The sequence below is a fragment of the Hemicordylus capensis genome, chromosome 3 (assembly GCF_027244095.1).
Source record: "Hemicordylus capensis ecotype Gifberg chromosome 3, rHemCap1.1.pri, whole genome shotgun sequence".
Classification (NCBI taxonomy): Eukaryota; Metazoa; Chordata; class Lepidosauria; order Squamata; family Cordylidae; genus Hemicordylus; species Hemicordylus capensis.
In genome coordinates, this window is record NC_069659.1 from 261,657,208 (window position 1) to 261,675,272 (window position 18,065).

General features: G+C 43.0%; 1 protein-coding gene across 4 annotated transcripts in view; it reads left to right on the forward strand.

Annotated features, from left to right (window-relative positions):
* Positions 1-18,065, forward strand: part of CHST15 (carbohydrate sulfotransferase 15) — a 109,829-nt gene that overhangs the window by 10,255 nt on the left and 81,509 nt on the right. For 2 of the 4 annotated variants that reach the window (XM_053311547.1, XM_053311548.1), the window contains exon 2: positions 2,408-2,502. The exons of the other annotated variants lie outside the window; for them this stretch is intronic. The gene's annotated coding sequence lies outside the window, so the exon portion shown is untranslated. The remainder of the gene's footprint in view (positions 1-2,407; positions 2,503-18,065) is intronic. 4 annotated transcript variants of the gene reach the window in all.

An 18,065-nucleotide genomic window follows, 5' to 3' on the forward strand; every position in this document is an offset into this window, starting at 1 on the left:
TGCTCACCTGGCAATCCAGGGAGTATCTAGCTGAAGGGCACCTCACCCTAGAGACCACTGCTTCCGTTCCATTTACATACCCCCCAAATCAAACCATATTTGTAAAGCCAAGCCACAGCCTAGCCCCAGAATTAGGGAGCTGTTTCTCCCTGGCCTTTCTTGTCTAGTTTTCCTGAGTCTGTTTGGGTTTCTCTCTCAGGTTTGCCCTGCTCTCTTCCCTTGGAGTCCAGTGGGACCAGTCTGGATCTTGTGCTTGAGACATTTCAGGGCTTTTTGTGTCTGGCTCCCCCACACATTGTGGGCTTGCGGGCAGCCTGGTTCTGGCTTCCATGTGTGACTTCCACTCATGGGCAGAGGCCGGAACCAAGCCATCCCCCGGCCTGCAGTGTTGGGGTTGGGGGTGCCATCTCTACAGCCACCACCATGGCAGTGGGTAAGGTGCCCTCTTGAATGCCCGCAAACCTGTTTACAGGCATGTCAAATGAACGGGGCCTGATTTGGTTTGACCCTGGACTGACCCCTCGTTTGGGGAGCCAGGCCAGTTCGAGGTCGAGCTGGGCCCATTCTGTTTGAACTGGTTCTGCACACCACTTATATCTATATCAATTCATTTAAAGCCATGTAATCAAAAGTGTAGGATTAAGCAATAGCTCCTAGACATGTGTTTTATCTTAAATGTCCAGTGTCACGTGGGAATGTTCCACGCAGCCAAATCATTAAAGCCTCTTTCTCTATATTCCATAAAATCTAGTATTATTCGGTTTCCTGAGTGTGCCTGCCCACTATTTCCAGAAGGATTACTTGTTTTTATAACCACTGCCTGGGGTCCCCAAAAGGAGGGGCATGTTCCCACTTGAAACACTGTGTTCCCCTTATTTCATGTAGTTGTTAAAGAACCACTGAGTCTGGAGGGTGGTTGATTGGTGAGAACAGGGATGGCTTATAAAATAAAACCTCTTTTGATTAATCAACCCTTGAACATATTTGTATTTGACATCGTAACTGTGATAATAGTAACTGTGATCTGTGAAAGATCAGTTACGTAGCTTGGGAGTGTTCCTGGATCCTGGTTTCTCAGGTTGAGGCAGTGGCCAGGAGCACTTTTTATCAGTTTTGGCTGATGCTATCCATTTCTGGAGGTAAATGACCTTAAAACAGTGGTGCACATGCTGGTCACCTCCAGGCTTGACTACTGCAATTCACTCTATGTAGGGCTGCCTTTGTATGTAGTCCGGAAACTGCAGTTGGTGTAGAATGCTGTTGCTGGGTTGTCCCAAACTTAAAATAACTACACTGGCTGCCAATAGGTTTCCAGGAAAAATACAAGGCGCTGCGTATTATCTATAAAGCCCTTAATGGTTTGGGCCCAAGGTATTTAAGAGAATGCCACCTTTGATATGAACCCCACCACTGTTTAAGATAATCAGGGGAGGTTAGTCTGAGGGTGCCACCAGCTTGTCTAGTGGAGACTCAAAGGTGAGCCTTCTCTGTAGTTGTCCCTGGGCTGTGGAATGCGCTTCCTGCTGATATTGGAGCTGCTCCACCCCTGATGGCTTTTAGGAAATAGCTGGAGGCACATCTCTTCAGCCAGGTTTTTAGTTGAATTTTGATTGTAATTTTTAATTTTTTATATATATATATATATATATACACATATTCATACACACACACACACACACACACAAACTTTTGGGTTTCTTCATGTTGTAAACTTTGTTAGTGGGTAGTATATAAATATGTTAAATAAATAAAGTCTGGTAATTTTGTCAAGCATCTATTGTTTGGCTCCTTTTGGAGCTGGTACCTCGATCCAAAGAAAAATGGTCCAAAATCTACTTTAGTCTGCTTAGAAATTAAACCCCCCACAAATCTCCAGGAGGGAGAGCTGGGAATTACTGGGCAGTGTCAGGCAGACCAGAGCCATTTTCATGAGTTGCCACTGAAATGAATGCACATTTGATTGATATGTACCTAAATGCGAGTGAGAGAGTAATTAATTTGTTTTTGATAGACTATAAGTGTAGCATGTTGGTGATTAGATTTAATTTTAACCATGTCTTTAAATGATGATTTTTGTATTGTTTAAAATAAAACATCCAATTTAAATAAATCTGATCTATTTTTTTAAAAAAATATGGTTTAAAAAAAATTACTTTTATCCACCTCGACAGTGATAGAGAAGTAGACTAAAAAGCAAAGCAGTCTCAATACCTTAAAAAGCAGAACTGATATCCTGACACAGGGTTAATTAGAAATGGATGAGCTTACTCCCAAAACTGTGAATAATTCACACCACTTTCTGAGCCAATCCAAGGTTCAGAAAATGACTCCTCTCCTCACCAGATTTTCTTGCCAGCCTTCTCTGAAAAGACTGAAAAATCTCCCTGCTATTTTCTTGTTGGTCCAGTGGCAGTGAAGCAGGTGCCGCATTGGATGAGGAGAGATGCCCCCCCCTCCGCCGTGCAGTGTGTCAGAGGAGGACAGCAGCAGTGACGGCATATAGTGAGTAGGGAGGGTTTTTCTCATCCCCATTCTCATTTTGTCATCCTCATTAGTGTGGCATGGTGGTTCAAAGGACCTGGTGTTTTCCCAAAGGCTACCACCTTAGGTGGCATAGCGGGGAAGTGCTTGACTAACAAGCAGAAGGTTGCCGGTTTGAATCACCACTGCAACTATTTCGGGCAGCAGCAATATAAGAAGATACTGAAAGGCATCATTTCATACTGCGCGGGAGGAGGCAATGGTAAACCCCTCCTGTATTCTACCAAAGAAAACCACCGGGCTCTGTGGGTACCAGGAGTTGGAATTGACTTGACAGCACACTTTACCTTACTGCCACTCAGGGTTAAGTTGCACAGGTCACCTATATAAATATATGTCAGTTTTTGCGGGGGGGGGGATTGTTTTGTCTTTGAAAAGGTAGACTCTATGAAGAATAATAAAAAGTTCATTTGTAGCGGTTCCCATGATTTTTCTGTATGTTCATTTGTGCTTCCTACATGAAGGTAAACATCAGTGACTTTAATAAGGTCTGGTGGGTCCTGTGTTCAACAACTGAACATCCCCCCCACCCCCTTTTTGGCAGTGGTGTTCGACACCGCTGAATGGTTTTGGGGGACTTTTTGATTTTCTTGGCTGCTCGTTCTCCACCAACTGCTGCACGTCTGCATGCCTGTCTCCTTCCTCCTCCAGTCTTGGCAAAAAAACCAGTGTGCATGGGGCCAGGGCTACCGGAGCCATCTGCCCACTTTCCTCAGTGCAAGCAAAGACAACGAAATGACATCAGTGCTCATCAATAAGTCTGGGAAGGGGAGGGGGAGGGGGAGGAAGAGGAGGGTGACAGGGGAAGGGTCCTTGGCAGCCCCTCTTCTAGGGGACCCATATTTTATAACACTGTCACTCAATTACAATTATGTCCTTGATAAAAATAAAAATAGCCCACTTTTCCCAAAGTGGTTCGAGGTAATCCTAGCATAATGGGTTGTGTGCCCAGCATGCCTCAAAAACATACAGGATAAATTTCAAAGCAGAAGATGGTTCGTATTCAGTAGTTAGCTAGGTGGTCCAAAACCCCAGTTCTGTTCCGGTCTTGCCTCAGGAAAGAGGGTTTAGAGAGAGCTCTGTCTTGCCCGCCCCGCCACATAATCTTCCTCTCCCTCACTGCCCCCAATTGAGCCAGGGTGGGAAGGGAGTCATTCATTGTTCTTTTACTTAAATTCAAAACACTTTTTGTTGCTTTTTAATTTGGCTAATTGACCCTTTAGTTTACTTTTGTTTTCAAGTTGTTTGTCTCCCTTCCCTCTCTCTGGATGGATTCATCCCACAAAGGAGATTGTTTGTTGGGATCCCTCTTGGAGGGACTTCATTCTAAGGGCAGCTTGTACTCCTAAACAACTTCCCTCTAACCCAAACACCTCTGTCCTACATCTCATTCGGAAGCAGGCACAAACCTAGGCACCTGCATAAAAAAGCAGAGAGAGAATTGGCATACTATTGAGGCTGAGTTACCAGTCAAAGAAAAAAGCAAACTGCAGAACACTCCAGTTAGCACTGAATACGATGCCGAGGACTCCTGTGGGCAGCCTCAGTGAGTGCCTACAAATGGACGGACAGCAGCGCATCCCACTGCTTACTGCCAGTCCTCAGTACAACTGCTGACGGGCACCCTTACAACACCCGTACCAAAGAATTCTGGCTTTGCCATGGGGGAGGGAGAACCGGAAAACACCATGCTTTCCCCCTGCATCCCAGCCAGCAATGCGGCTCACACCTGCGGCTCACTCCTACAATGAACCTGGTTCAAGGGAGTGTTACCAAAAAAACCCTGACCTGACCTGCCGCCACCCGGGATTCCACCCAAGCCACACACTCCACCCATGCCAAGGGACATGAGTACCACCCCACCCAGCGGATCCTGGGCCAAGGGACCCCTGTCCCAAGGAATCTACTGCTGAGGAAAGTAGTTTATCTCCAAGGAAGCTAACTCCCCAACCAAGCCTCCTTTCTCCCCAGTTCCCTCCAAGAAAGGGGGTGCTTTCAGCTTCTCCTACTAAGGGTTTGCACAGGACGGGTGGGGCCACTCCACAAAAGGAAGCCCACTCTGCCTATATTGCCTGCCACCCCCATAAGCCCCCCCCTTACATGGAAGGAGAGGTGGTCTTGCAGTAGCAAGTGTGAATTGTCCCCCTTTGCTTAGCCGGGTCTGCTTTGGTTCACTCTGGAATGGGAGACTGCATGCAATTGCTCTATCACAATCTAGGAACACACCACTCCTGCAAGGTAGGCTGCCACCAGCTAAGACTGCTCTAAAGCCACTGGCCAGGCCTAGACATGGCTTCAGCAATATATTATGCCAAAAAACAACTCAGCATTGGTACATGGCCTGACAAGGCACATAGGGAAGAGCCTTACAAGTATCCCTCCAGGATCTTGTAATCCATGCCAAGCCACTTCTAGGTATTTATTTATTTAAAATATTTATATCCTATTCCTCCAGTGCAATACTGCTCGGGGCTCTTACAACAACCAGATAGACACAGTTACAAGTAATATATTTTTTTAAGGTAGATTAAAAACAATTATTAGGTTCAAATTAAAACTGAAAATTATAAAAAGCTAAAGAACCTACAAGATGTAACAAAATAATAATATTAAAAAGCCTCCTTTAAAAAGCTGTGTTTTAAGATGTTTTTTAAAAACATTGAGGGAGGAAGCATGGCAAAGCTCTTCAGGGAGGACATTTCAGAGCTAAGGGGTCACAACTGAAAAGGCCCTGTCTCTAGTCCCCGCCAACCAGATCTCTGTTAGTGGCGGGGACAGGAGCAGGGCCTGAGATGAGGATCGGAGGGCCCTGGCAGATTCATATGGGTGAATGCAGTCCTATAGGTACCCCGGTCCCAAGCCATGTAGGGCTTTAAAGGTCAATACCAGCACCTTGAATCTAGCCCGGAAGCAGACCGGTAGCCAATGAAGTTGACGCAGGATGGGTGTAACTCGTGAAGCGACTCGCACCCATGAGCATCCTTGCGGCAGCATTTTGAACCAGCTGAAGCTTCTGAACAGTCTTCAAGGGCAGCCCCATGTAGAGCGCACTGCAGTAGTCCAATCTGGATGTTACCAACGGATGAGTGACTGAGGTCAGGTCCGACTTCGCCTAGTAGCGTAGCAGCTGGTGTACCAGCCATAGTTCGGAAAAGGCACTTCTGCACACTGCCGCCACCTGCGCCTCCCAAGGACAGTGTTGGGTCCAGAAGCACCCCCAGGCTGCGGACTTTGTCTTTCAGGGGGAGCGTGACCCCTTCCAAGACCAGATTTACCTCATTACTCGGATGATCAGTTCAACGAACCCAGAGCACTTCCATCTTATCTGGATTGAGTTTCAGCTTGTTTGCCCCCATTCAGTCCAGAACAGCCTCCAAGTCCCGGTTCAGAGCATCCACTGCCTCCCTGGTGTCTGCTGACTTAAAAGATAGATAGAGCTAGGTGTCATCGGCATATTGATGGCACCGCAGCCCACACCTACGGATGACCTCTCCCAGGGGCATGTAAATGTTAAAACAGCTTGGGGGACAGAATAGATCCTTTTGGCACCCCATAGGCCAAAGGCCAAGGGGTGGAGCAGCATCCCTAGCACCACCTTCTGAGTATGACCCCCTAGGTAGTAACAGAGCCACCGTATAACTGTGCCCCCAAGTCCCAACCCAGAGAGACATCCCAGAAAGATACCATGTTCGATTGTATCGAAAGCAGCCAAGAGGTCCAGGAAGATCAACAGAGTCACACTCCCTCTGTCTGTCTCCCAGAGTAGGTCATCCACCAGGGTGACCAGGTATATGAAATATTTTAAGAAATGAGGATCACACATAGGATAAGGATTTCAGAGAGATAGGAAAAACTGGAAGTAAAGAAAAGCACCCAGGAATTTTAAATAACATACAAAACATTAACTAACTAACTGTCCAGCGCTATGTTTTATCTCAGTCTAGCAATATTAGCTGCAAGGGCATTAATCTCTATAACGTCTCCCTTCTGGACACCACATACAGCTGGAGACATGGTGCCTGGTTATTGATTACTAGTATTGGTTCTGGGGACAAAATGGTGGGTTTCTTGGCTTCGATTCATAGTACAAAAAGGGGAGGGGGAACTTCCCACTCTTCCAGAGATAGAAAACTCTGGGATCCAATAAGAATAATCTTTGCATCTCAAAGGTAACGCTGGCCTTACCCCAATCCAAGGCTGCGGTTTCCCTTAAATTGGGAAGTCCTCCTCCTTAGTGGGTCTGAATGTATATGTCTAGGGTAGCAATAGCACTTACATTTATATACCGCTCTATAGCCGGAGCTCTCTAAGCGGTTTACAATGATTTAGCATATTGCCCCCAACATTCTGGGTACTCATTTTACCGACCTCGGAAGGATGGAAGGCTGAGTCAACCTTGAGCCCCTGGTCAGGATCGAACTTGTAACCTTCTGGTTACAGGGCGGCAGTTTTACCACTGCGCCACCAGGGGCTCTTACCACTGCGCCACCAGGGTAGGTCTGTTTTGCATGGGCCACCGATTGTGAAAAACGGTTCAGTCCTTATCTCACTGTCCCACTACCTCCAAGTTCTTTCTTCATTCACTAACTGTCTCCCATTCAGCGAGGTTGGAGGGAAGTATCAGGTATTCATGAACTGTAATGGAGATCTCAATCTCATCACATCTCTTTCTTCCTTAGCTTCAGATTGGGACTCTGTTCTCTTATGAACATGTCCTCTGTTATGCTGATCTTGGACCATAATAAAGATAATAGAAGGTAGGTAGATAGATTGATTGAACATGCCCTCTGAGCTGAACAAAGAGTTCAAAATCTTGCTCTCTGTCATGGTACACTACCTCTGAGAATTTGTACATATTTACCAACCAGTGTTCTCTCTAATTCTTTTCATCTGTGTTCAGAATGAATTTTGTTCTGGGCGGCAGTATCAAGGCAGTGTGTGCGCACATGCATTCAGAATGGGGCCTTCCTGATTCAACCTGAGTGGAAACTAAAATTGAGCGGACATCAAAAAACATGTGAGCATGCTCACGTCTTAGAGGGAACACTGTTGTCAACCTACTACAACAAGCTTCTAAATTCTCCTTGGCTGAATAGTCCTAAATGACAGACATTGCTAGCTTATCCCAGGTGGGCTTTCCAGTTCATAAGTTTTCATGTTCAGGCCCCTGCAAACTTGGACCATCTTTGATAAGGACCCATCAAAATAATAGCCATTGTCCATTTCCAACATCTCTGGATGGGAATAAGTGCAAACAACAACAACAACAACAACAAACACCCTCTGGCATTTATCCAGAGTTTCTGATAAGATAATATTGATTGATTGATTGATTGTTAAATTTATATACCGCCTTTCTTTAAAACAATCCCAAGGCAGTTTACAGAAGAATTTAAAAACAAGATTGTAAGCAAGCAGACTAGTATTGTCTTAAAAAGTTAACGAGCATTCACAGAGTGCTGAGATATAATCACCTGTAAATAAAAGGAGCTCGGCTAGCTGCTTATCTGGAAACTGGTTGCCCACTCTTTGCATCTCAAAGGATTCACTTACTTCCTAGTTACAGGGAAGGATTCTACTAGATTACAGTACTTAGGGCTGCATTTTCTTGATATAATTACCTTTCTTCATTTGGCATTCTCGGCATGCTTTCAGAATGTACTGCACCTAGTTCAAACAAGCAAACACAGAATTGCACATATATGCAACGATTCAGAATTAGTTGCCCTTTCCTGAATAATCTTATCATAATAGGGCATGGTTCTCCTGCACACCTGAAACAACGAAGCAAGCTTGGCAAGGCAAGTTGAGCGAGTTAGTTTGATGTCTTAGGCTTGAACTGCCAGCAAGAACCGATGAAAGCCTACATTCGCAATACTTAACATTCACATAAGGAAAGAGAGTAATATGAAGTTCAGGGATACTTCTTCTCCACAAGCTGTGCCTAAAAAAAAGGTCATGAAGTTAGTACTGAGGTTGCTACCGTAGTACACATAAGGTTCTCCGGGGAGACAGTCACCTTACTGGGCTTAAGGCCTTCCCCTGGACTGTCTCTGCCACAAGCAAAGTCTAGCATTCTGACTTTCTGGACACTTTGCATCCTCAGACTCCAGCATCAGTTTAGGTTTTGGATAAGACACTGACTGCTTAGGGAGGCTCATCAGGGTGAAGCCCTCTTGGGCCAAAGTGAAAGCCTCTTTCCGGTATAAAGGAAACCCTGGAGGCTACCTTGGGTCCTTCTGTGTAGAAATGCAGAATTGGATCCTATCTGCATTTTTCCATAGCAGAGGCCTCTCTTGCAAGGACAGTAAAAGTATTTGTCTCAAGCCATCACAAATGGTTTACATCACAAAAATCTTCTGGATGTTTTCTGGCAAAGTATACATCAGTAACCTCACAGGTTTATTTGTTGGGAGTAAATACAAATAAATCACAAGCTGCTGTTAGGTTGCTAACTTTTCCTCCAGGGCTCTCGCATGGTTTGCTTGCAAACCCCAGGTTCTTACATTCTTCCCTTTTCTCCAGAATAATAAACACACAAACCCTGCTAGGTGACAGAGGGCCCCATGCCTACAGCCTCCCAACAAGGTCTTTGAATCCTCTAACTCAGGCTCCATTTGCATCCCTCTGCTCTGTTCCCCTTCAGCTCCTTAAGAAGGCCACCAGGATTGTTTATATTAGGTTAGGCCCTGAATAACCCTTACCCTGAATAAACCCACAGCAGGGAGAACATGAACTGTAAATTTTGAAAAGTTTCCAGATGTGTTCCTCTTCTCAGTGGTTCAATAATTTCAGCTTTGAAGCAGTTTCAGAAACTTCAGGTGCAAGGCATATCCGTTCCTTGCATTGTTTCAGTTGCCTGTTGAAAGAAGCCTTTTTTGGGTCAGGTTTTGTTTTTGTGTGTGTGTAATATAATACAATCTGCTTTGGATGTTCTTTGCTTATTAAGGTGTATTTGAGGCCATATTCAGTCTGTAGCTCCAATTCCATTCATTGGCTGGGGTGGAACCTATTTGCAAAGTTGGTAACCGACTTGTCTATGACTGTTTGAACCGATGTCAAGGCTGGAACCTGAGGTTCACTCAGTGCATCAAACCAACATGTATATCCAAGATTTGAAGTTGACTTGCCAAACCAAGCACTGTGCGCCCTTTTGCTGTGTCTGAATCAGCACTCTTCATGAACCCCAGTCAGTGATTCAACAAACCACTGACTGGGGAAACATTGCAGGGGGTTGACTGGCCCCATCCCTGGTAATGGCCCCCTATCTGCCATCTTATGGCCCCCTTAATGGCCCCCTTATCTGCCATCTGAGCCCCTGGTGGCACAGTGGTAAAAACTGCCGCCCTGTAACCAGAAGGTTGCAAGTTTGATCCTGACCAAGGGCTCAAGGTTGACTCAGCCTTCCATCCTTCCGAGGTCGGTAAAATGAGTACCCAGAATGTTGTGGGGCAATATGCTAAATCATTGTAAACCGCTTAGAGAGCTTCCAGCTATAGAGTGGTATATAAATGTAAGTGCTATTGCTGCTATTGCTATTGCTATTATGCAGGGGGTGTGGCTTGGGATGTGCTTGTGTTTTGCATGTGTGATTAAAAATAAAAAAGGGCAAGGACTCTGTCTTCTGACCTCAACAAGCTCCCTAAGCCTCTGAGTGTGGTGTTCTAAGTATATGGAAGCATATTGTAATTGAGGAATCGTTTTCCAACAGTAAAGGCAATCAAACAACTATGTATAATTAAAAAGAACAAGTACATTTCTCTGAATTTGGGGAGAATTTGGGGGCTGGCACACACAGGCACCCTGACTTGACTCATTATTACGTAAGCTAACAAGGTACCTTATTGGGGGCTTCCAAAGAAGATGACTGATTTCACTGCTGTTTTGTACATGCCATTGTATGAGACAGCCTATTACTGTTACCAGGAAATAAGTTGCACTTGCTACACAAGCTTGGCAGATGTTTTGGTTTAACCCAGCAATTGGGTTTTGTGTCATTTATTTTGCCACTCGTGCAGCTAAAATGTCAAGATTAACTAGCCATATGGTATTGCCAGTGTGGTTGAGTGCAGGGATCAGTCATTTGGCAGAGTTAACACATAATTTGGAACTGCAGTTTATTTTGAAGCAAAAATAAAAGGTTTATTTCCCCTTCTCTTTTGCGCAAAGGAGGAAGAGGAAGGAGTTGTCAGCCCATAACTCTCAGAAGGTTGTTCACATTGTGGAAAACCATGGTTTCTTTTTGTGTCTGAACTATTTTTCTAGGAGCAATCAACTAAATTTGTATCTAACTATGCATTTCTCAGTTTATGGCTTTGTTATATGTGTGTCTGTTAGGTAAAAATGTGCCGTTGAGTCCGTGTCAATTCCTGATGACCACAGAGCCCTGTGGTTGTCTTTGGTAGAATACAGGAGGGGTTTACCATTGCCTCCTTCCACACAGTATGAGATGATGCCTTTCAGCATCTTCTTATATTGCTTCTGCCCAATATAGGTGTTTCCTTCAACCTCTGGCTTGCTGTCAAGTCATTTCCCTGCTGTGCCATTAGGTGGTGTGTATCTGTTACAAAAGCTGAATTTCGATTCAATGCAGAATTTCTTTTAAATATATAATTAACACATTTGTTAAGCTTATTAAATCTTATTAAACAGAATTAATAAGCATTATTTTAGTTACAGATCTCACATAAGAGGCAAAAAAGGATAAAAATTCTTTCATACATACAAAAGGATAAACATTCATCCAGTGAGGAAGATAATTATTTGAAGAGCAGCCTAAACGTGTTTAAAATATGGCTTCATAACAAAGCTTATGCAAATTTGCACTACTCAGCTGTCTTTTGAACTCCTACATACAGAACAAACAGGTGATGATTTTTTCTCATCATTGGAATGAACATTTGAAATACTGGGCTGTTTTGCCGCCAACTGAATATGAGAAAACAACAAAAAAAGTAAGACTTTGGAAGATCCAGTTATTAAACCAAGAATAGTTCAATTGACATTTTAGCAGTTATTTGGGGAAAAGTGGGTTTAGGATCCAGACTACTTAGTGTCTGACTTTATGGCCCGAGGAGAGCTGAACTTGTGGTAACAAACATGCATTGTCCCCTTCGCTAAGCAGGCTCTACCCTGGTTTGCCTTTGAATGAGAGCCTACATGTGAGCAGATATGTTCATCTTCCTAAGGTATTTTCCCCTTAGGAGATGGGGCTGCTCTGGGAAGAGCATCTGCATGCTTGCATGCAGAAGGTTCCAAGTTCCTTCCCTGGCATTTCCAGGTAGGGCTGAGAGAGACTCCTTCCTGTAACCTTGGAAAAGGTGCTGCCAGTCAGTGTAGAATTCTGAGTGGAATGGACCAATATATCTTGGTATAAGGCAGGCTCCCACCAGAGTCAGAGGAGGAGGGGGGAGTTCACTGGGGTGAATCCTTGACTGTAAGGGATTCACATAGGCTGCCACCATCCACTTTATTTTAATGTGGGACAAACCACTCTCTCCATATAAGATTCCTGGGGGCTGAGGCGCTCTTAACTCTGGACTTCGGGGCCAAATTCCAGGGCCTCCAAGCCCTTTGACCTCCCCAATCCTCTTTAGTCTTTCCTGGGTGGTGTGGTCACCTGGCCAAGCATGATGATGCTTAATTTGCAGGGGAGGGGGGGCCTCCAACAGCCTTTAGGTCCAGGATCCAAAATTACCTAGGTGCACTTCTGCCTGAGGGTGGAGTTGGGAGTATTAAAACTATCCCTAGAAGGGCCTGAACATTCCTAGGCTTCCAGAGGCATGTGACTAAGGCAGACCCAAAATGAAGAGTAGTATATTTCACCAACAAGCATTTATTGTCACATTTTAAAGAAAAAGGTATGCAATAAGAACAGTTGTCTTTTCATAGAGCATATTTTGAGAGAGGTTTTCATTAACCAGGCAACTCAGATTCAAGCAGTACAATAAAGGAAAATAACTTCCCCCATGCATCTAACTGAACTAGTCCCCATCCTATTACTCACAGGCAGGGATCTTCCTGCTGTGTCTAAGGCAAGCTGTAGCCTTCCCATTTCCTCAGCCAGTTGTTTCCTCAAGGCACTCTTGGGACAGAATAAACTAAATAAAAAGCTTTCTCTTCTCTAGGTGGCTGTGAGTGTAGTTCCTGCTGATTCCTCTGGATTGGTCCTCCTGTTTTGATTTTCCTGGGCTTTCCCCCTTATTAGGAAAGGCCCACCCTCCCAGCACTTGCTCTAAGTAAGGCCTAGCCCTCTCTCAAATCCTTCCCATCAGTACAGACAGCTTCCTATGTTCCATGTATTCTTTAACCTTACTTAGAGGTGCTCACATCGCAGCCTTATGCATACATTTGATTCAGTGCACTGTATGGAAATGGGATCATGCTTGTTGGCTCCACTTTGAGGTCTGCATATTAGATGTCATATTTGTACAAGAGTCTCTATGCATAGAGCTTAAGATCTGTAGGCCCAAATGACATTATTTGTAGAATCCAAAATGAAATGTATAGATTGCATGGTTGAAACCTTCATTTAGGTTCTTTGCACTTAGGTTCAACATATTATGTCCAGCACAAACATAGGGGTGAGTGGAGTGTTGGAAGGGGCAGAACAGACTAATGTGATTCTGATCCCCAACCATGCATTAGATCAAATGGCACACAAGAAAAAGATGTGTATACATCAAGGCATTTCAAGGGGCTGCTGAAAATGCACCAATACTTTATTTTACTTTGTGTACATCTTATTGAAATAGGTTCAATGACAGCCATTCTTTATCTTTTCAAGACTTTAAGTCACTTTCAAAACCTATTCAAGCTTTTAAATGACAATGGAGTATTTCTAAATTTCAAATACTTTAGATACAAAATTTCATAATTTAGAAGGTTGTGAAAACAATTAAGGGGAAGGTGTTTTTTTTTTAGGATTATTGGGGAGGCAGAAGATCACTAGATAAGTGTGAGAGGTTTTTATTTTTATTTTTTTGTGTGGGAGGGAGTGCAATTTCTTTCTTTAGCTGCTATAAGAATGAAAATATTAATTTGCAACTAAATAAAGTATTTATACAACCTAGGAGAATCTATAATCTTTGGTGATATAGTTTACATACACAGCAGAATTACACCAGTTTGGAGACATATTTATGTTTTAGTACCTTGTATTTACACAAGGATTCTAAACAGGATCACTTACTTGAAGACCACTATGCAATCTTATATACAGTTATTTGAAAGTAAGTCCCATTTAACAAAGCAGGATACATTGTTGAAGCATACATAAGAACAGGGCATAAGTTGAGTAGGAAGCCCCCAACAACAAATATAATGGACGATTTATTGAGCTCATTCTCATGATCAGCCTTTTGTGTATAGTAGAAGGTTAAACTGGGAACAGAGCCATGGGAACCTATCCTACTCAGCAGCTGCCTAACTGGGTATCCTAGCTTTTTGAACTCAGTCTTTAAGCAGAATCTCCCCACACCCACCCACTGTCCTACCTCAGCTTCTGATCATGTGGGTGATCATGCTAGCTTCTACAGCTCCTGGAAGCCGGTGGCCATATTAACAAGCAAGTCCAGTGGAAAGTGGGGCCAGGAAGAGGTGCACTGCTGCATTGCCAAGGGCTGCTTCTCCACTGCCCACACAGTGCATTGTGGGATACTGGAGGACTCCCAGCTCCAAATGCAGCCCTGAGGAATGCTGCTGCAGTGTTCGTGTGGGTGCATGAGCAGTGGAGCCCAGTGGAGGGTCCAGTCATGTGGGAGGAAGCAGGTAGATTCCTGCTCTCCTCCAGCCCACCCCTGTTTGATCATGAGAACAGCCTCACTGTGTCATAATGAGTAACCTCAGAATTCAGAGAGTTTCCCTTATGATTCATTTTAATGTAGAAAAGAAGCCTTTAACATCTGTGTGATAGACTATCAGGATTCATTCTTGGGTCATGAAAAACTTAGAATTTAATATGTTAAATTCAGTTAAGATTTTATTTCAAGAGAGATTTAATAATTTAAAAAAAGAGATGACAGTTATAATGTTCTAAATATCCAGTTTCAGTTGTGAGAGGAATACAGTTGGATGTGTATGAAATGTCAAGGGGAAAGCAGCATTGAGAAACCCACCATCGCCCTTTGTCCTCTCTCAAAGCTGCTTCTCACTACAGAAAGGCAGCCATTGGCTGCATGGAACATGTAGTTGGGCCCTTGGTTAGTTCCACACATCTTTGTGAATGAGGAAGGACAGAAATACAGTCCATAAGCAAATGGGGAAGGGCAGTTTCATTTTTTTCTTTTTTGCAGTGTTAACATTTCCAATTTTGCAGTGTCCCCAGTGCCTATTGAATAGATAGAAACCCTAAATTGCTCAGTATTTGGATTAAGGATTGTTTTTGAGTCTCCCTACAAAAAGGCAATAGTTCCAGTAGTCAGTCATAAGCAAATGTTTGTTTAATGAAGATGGGTTTGACACAGAGAGAGCACTGTATCAGGCACAAGAAGTAGTATAGGAGAAGGAAAGGAGAGAAGATTAAATTTAGGAATACAGAGGTAAGGCCACTGTTTTGTCTTATTTGGTATGCTCAGTGCTATAACTGAAAATGCAGGTTTTGCTGCTTCATCTCCATCCTCAGTAACTAGCCTCCATCATGGCTGGTTATTTTTCCTAAGAGATTTTGCAGCTGTTGCTCTGTCACAGACACCACTTAACTGTTTGTGTATATAAACTTGCCAGGATATTTCTACTATTGACAATAATTGTCCCCTGTATGCTACTTTTTAAAATTATTTTATTTTTACATTAATATCCCACTCTTCCTCCAAGGAGCCCAGAGCAGTGTACTACGTACTTGAGTTTCTCCTCACAACAACCCTGTGAAGTAGGTTAGGCTGCGAGAGAAGTGACTGGCCCAGAGTCACCCAGCAAGTATCATGGCTGAATGGGGATTTGAACTCGGGTCTCCCTGGTCCTAGTCCAGCACTCTACAGCGATGGGGTTCTTTAGAGCAAAACTAGGACTATTATCACTTGGGGAATCTACAAAGCCTTTCTGTGTGATGAATTTATATACAGGATTTGCATCTTGGAAATTACATGAATTCAGAGATAGCTGGTGAAGTAAGCCAGAAAGTCATAAATAGCTGCTTTTGAATATTGAGAGATGGGGGAGCCTCACACCCTTTCCAGCTAGTTTGGGTAGCTCACACAGCACTGAATGGGTGCTAGCAGCTTCCTGCACAGGGATGCCCCAGTGACCTTCATCAGCGTTACCTGCCTTGGTAAGGCACCCTCTCAGTCACTACTTAACAGTGGTTGTTTACTGCATTCTGCCCAGCTCACTAGCTGCTGCTGTATGAATAAAGTGCATGTCTTTATCAGTAAGGTAGTAAAATGTAAGAGCAATCTGTTGTAACTGACTAGTACTTCTTGATGCTTTATGAGTAGCTTTTAGCTTAATGCCACTGCAATTCAGTTTTGTTAAATCGGATTTAAGTAATTTTATGATAGAAGTATTCTCCATGAATATCTCGTCTACAGCCACTCACTAACAATTACTCAACACAGTTTTAGCACATCAAAGTGCTCTTACTAAATAATGTATAATTTTTGGACATCTCAAGCTACAATTTTGGGATATCTCACTCTGGCACTGTACAATGAAATGTATGAAAAGCTTCTGCTAGAATCTAATAGTTATTTAATGGTAGCCTTTGAGTGGGCATAATAATTTCTCCTGTCTTTCAGGCTTTTATCCTCCAGCACTGGCACATTGTGTTACAAATCACAAAAGCGTTCAAGAAATGTGCTGTAAAAATATCATGTAGGTATCCATTTAGATCTCTAGTATTTTGTGTTCAATTTGTATACTCTCCTCTAGGAGTTTTTGCCCGTGAATTTGATTCCCTTTTAAGTTATGGGGAAACAGATACATGTGACGTATGGGCATGCCACTCTGTTGTATGCCTCACTTGAAAGCATTTTTATAATATTGAATCTAGATCCTTATTTCTTTCCCTTTAAGGAATAGAAATAACAATATTTAATGCACCTTTAAAAAGAAATCCCTATACATTTTAGATTTTTGCATCTTTCATTATTTTTGAAAACCAGACTAGAATCGTATAGAATTGTGCACTTGTTCATTTGAATGTTACTCTTAAGATTTAACCCAAATTACTCCCATATATTGTATCCAAAAAGAACAATAACAATGTATCTACAGTCACATTATATCCAAATAAGGTAATACCTTTAAACATTTGAAACCATACTATATTAGCAGGTGGGTGAAATACAGTGGAGGACCTATTGAAAGACTGTGAATACTACCAAGTGAAGCAAGAAGTCACGTCTTTTGAAGGGCACACAGATTTTTCACACCATTAGCAATCTAATGGTGGATGGTTTTCACACCATTAACAATCTAATGATTACTATAGCGGATGTAATCCCTAGAGTGTGAAACCTGTGCAAACCATGACATTTAAAATCCAAGAGCATGGCATATTTAGAAAACTTAAAAACTCCATAGTACCATAGTTTCTGTTCTAGTTGTACCTAGTATCTTTTTATTTACTTAGTATACTTATATACTGCTCCAAACTCATGTCAGGGTGGTAACAATAACAATAACAAATTTAATATAAAAGCTTAAAGCAACAATTAAAACACAAAAACAGTTTACAAATTAAAAAACTAATTAAAGGTTTGGATGAATAAGCACAACTTGAGAGTCTTTTTTTAAAAGCTGTCAGAAAGGGGTGGATCTTACTTCAACAGGGAGCACATTCCAAAGCCTTGGGGCAGCAGCAGAAAAGACCCATCCCTGAGTAGCCACCATACAAGCAGGTGGCAACTGCAGATGGACCTCCCCAAATTATCTCAGTAGGCAGCAGGGTTCATAATGAAGGTGTTCCCTGAATATTTATTTATTTAATTTATTATTAAATTTCCATACTGCCTTTCATTAAAACAATCTCAAAGTGGTTCACACAAAACTTAAAATAAGACAACAAAAATTGTACAATTAAAGTATTAGCTAAAATATAAAAAATACAGATTTGATTAAAAGATTAAAAACAAGCATAATATAATCACAAAAGATACAGAGCTGCAGCAATATAAACCATCAAATAAAAGCCTGGGTAAAAAGCCAAGATTTTACACACTTTCTAAAAACTGTGATGGAGACTGAGGAGCGGATGGCCACCAGGAAAGCATTCCAGAGTCTGGGGGCAACAACTGAGAAGGCCCTGTCCTATGTGCATGATGGCCGAGCATCCCTCATTGAATTGGACCCGGAAACAAATTGGCAGCCAGTGGGCAGCTCCAGATAAAATCCTAGCTGCCACATTTTGCGCTAGCTGCAGTTTCTGCATATTCAAGGGCAGCCCCAAATAGAGCATGTTACAGTAATCTAGCTGTGATGTGACTAAGACATGGGTAATTGTGGCCAGATCTGCCTTCTCGAGAAAGGGACACAGCTGGCATAGTAGCCGAAGCTGTGCAAAGGCACCCCTGGCCACCGCCTCTACC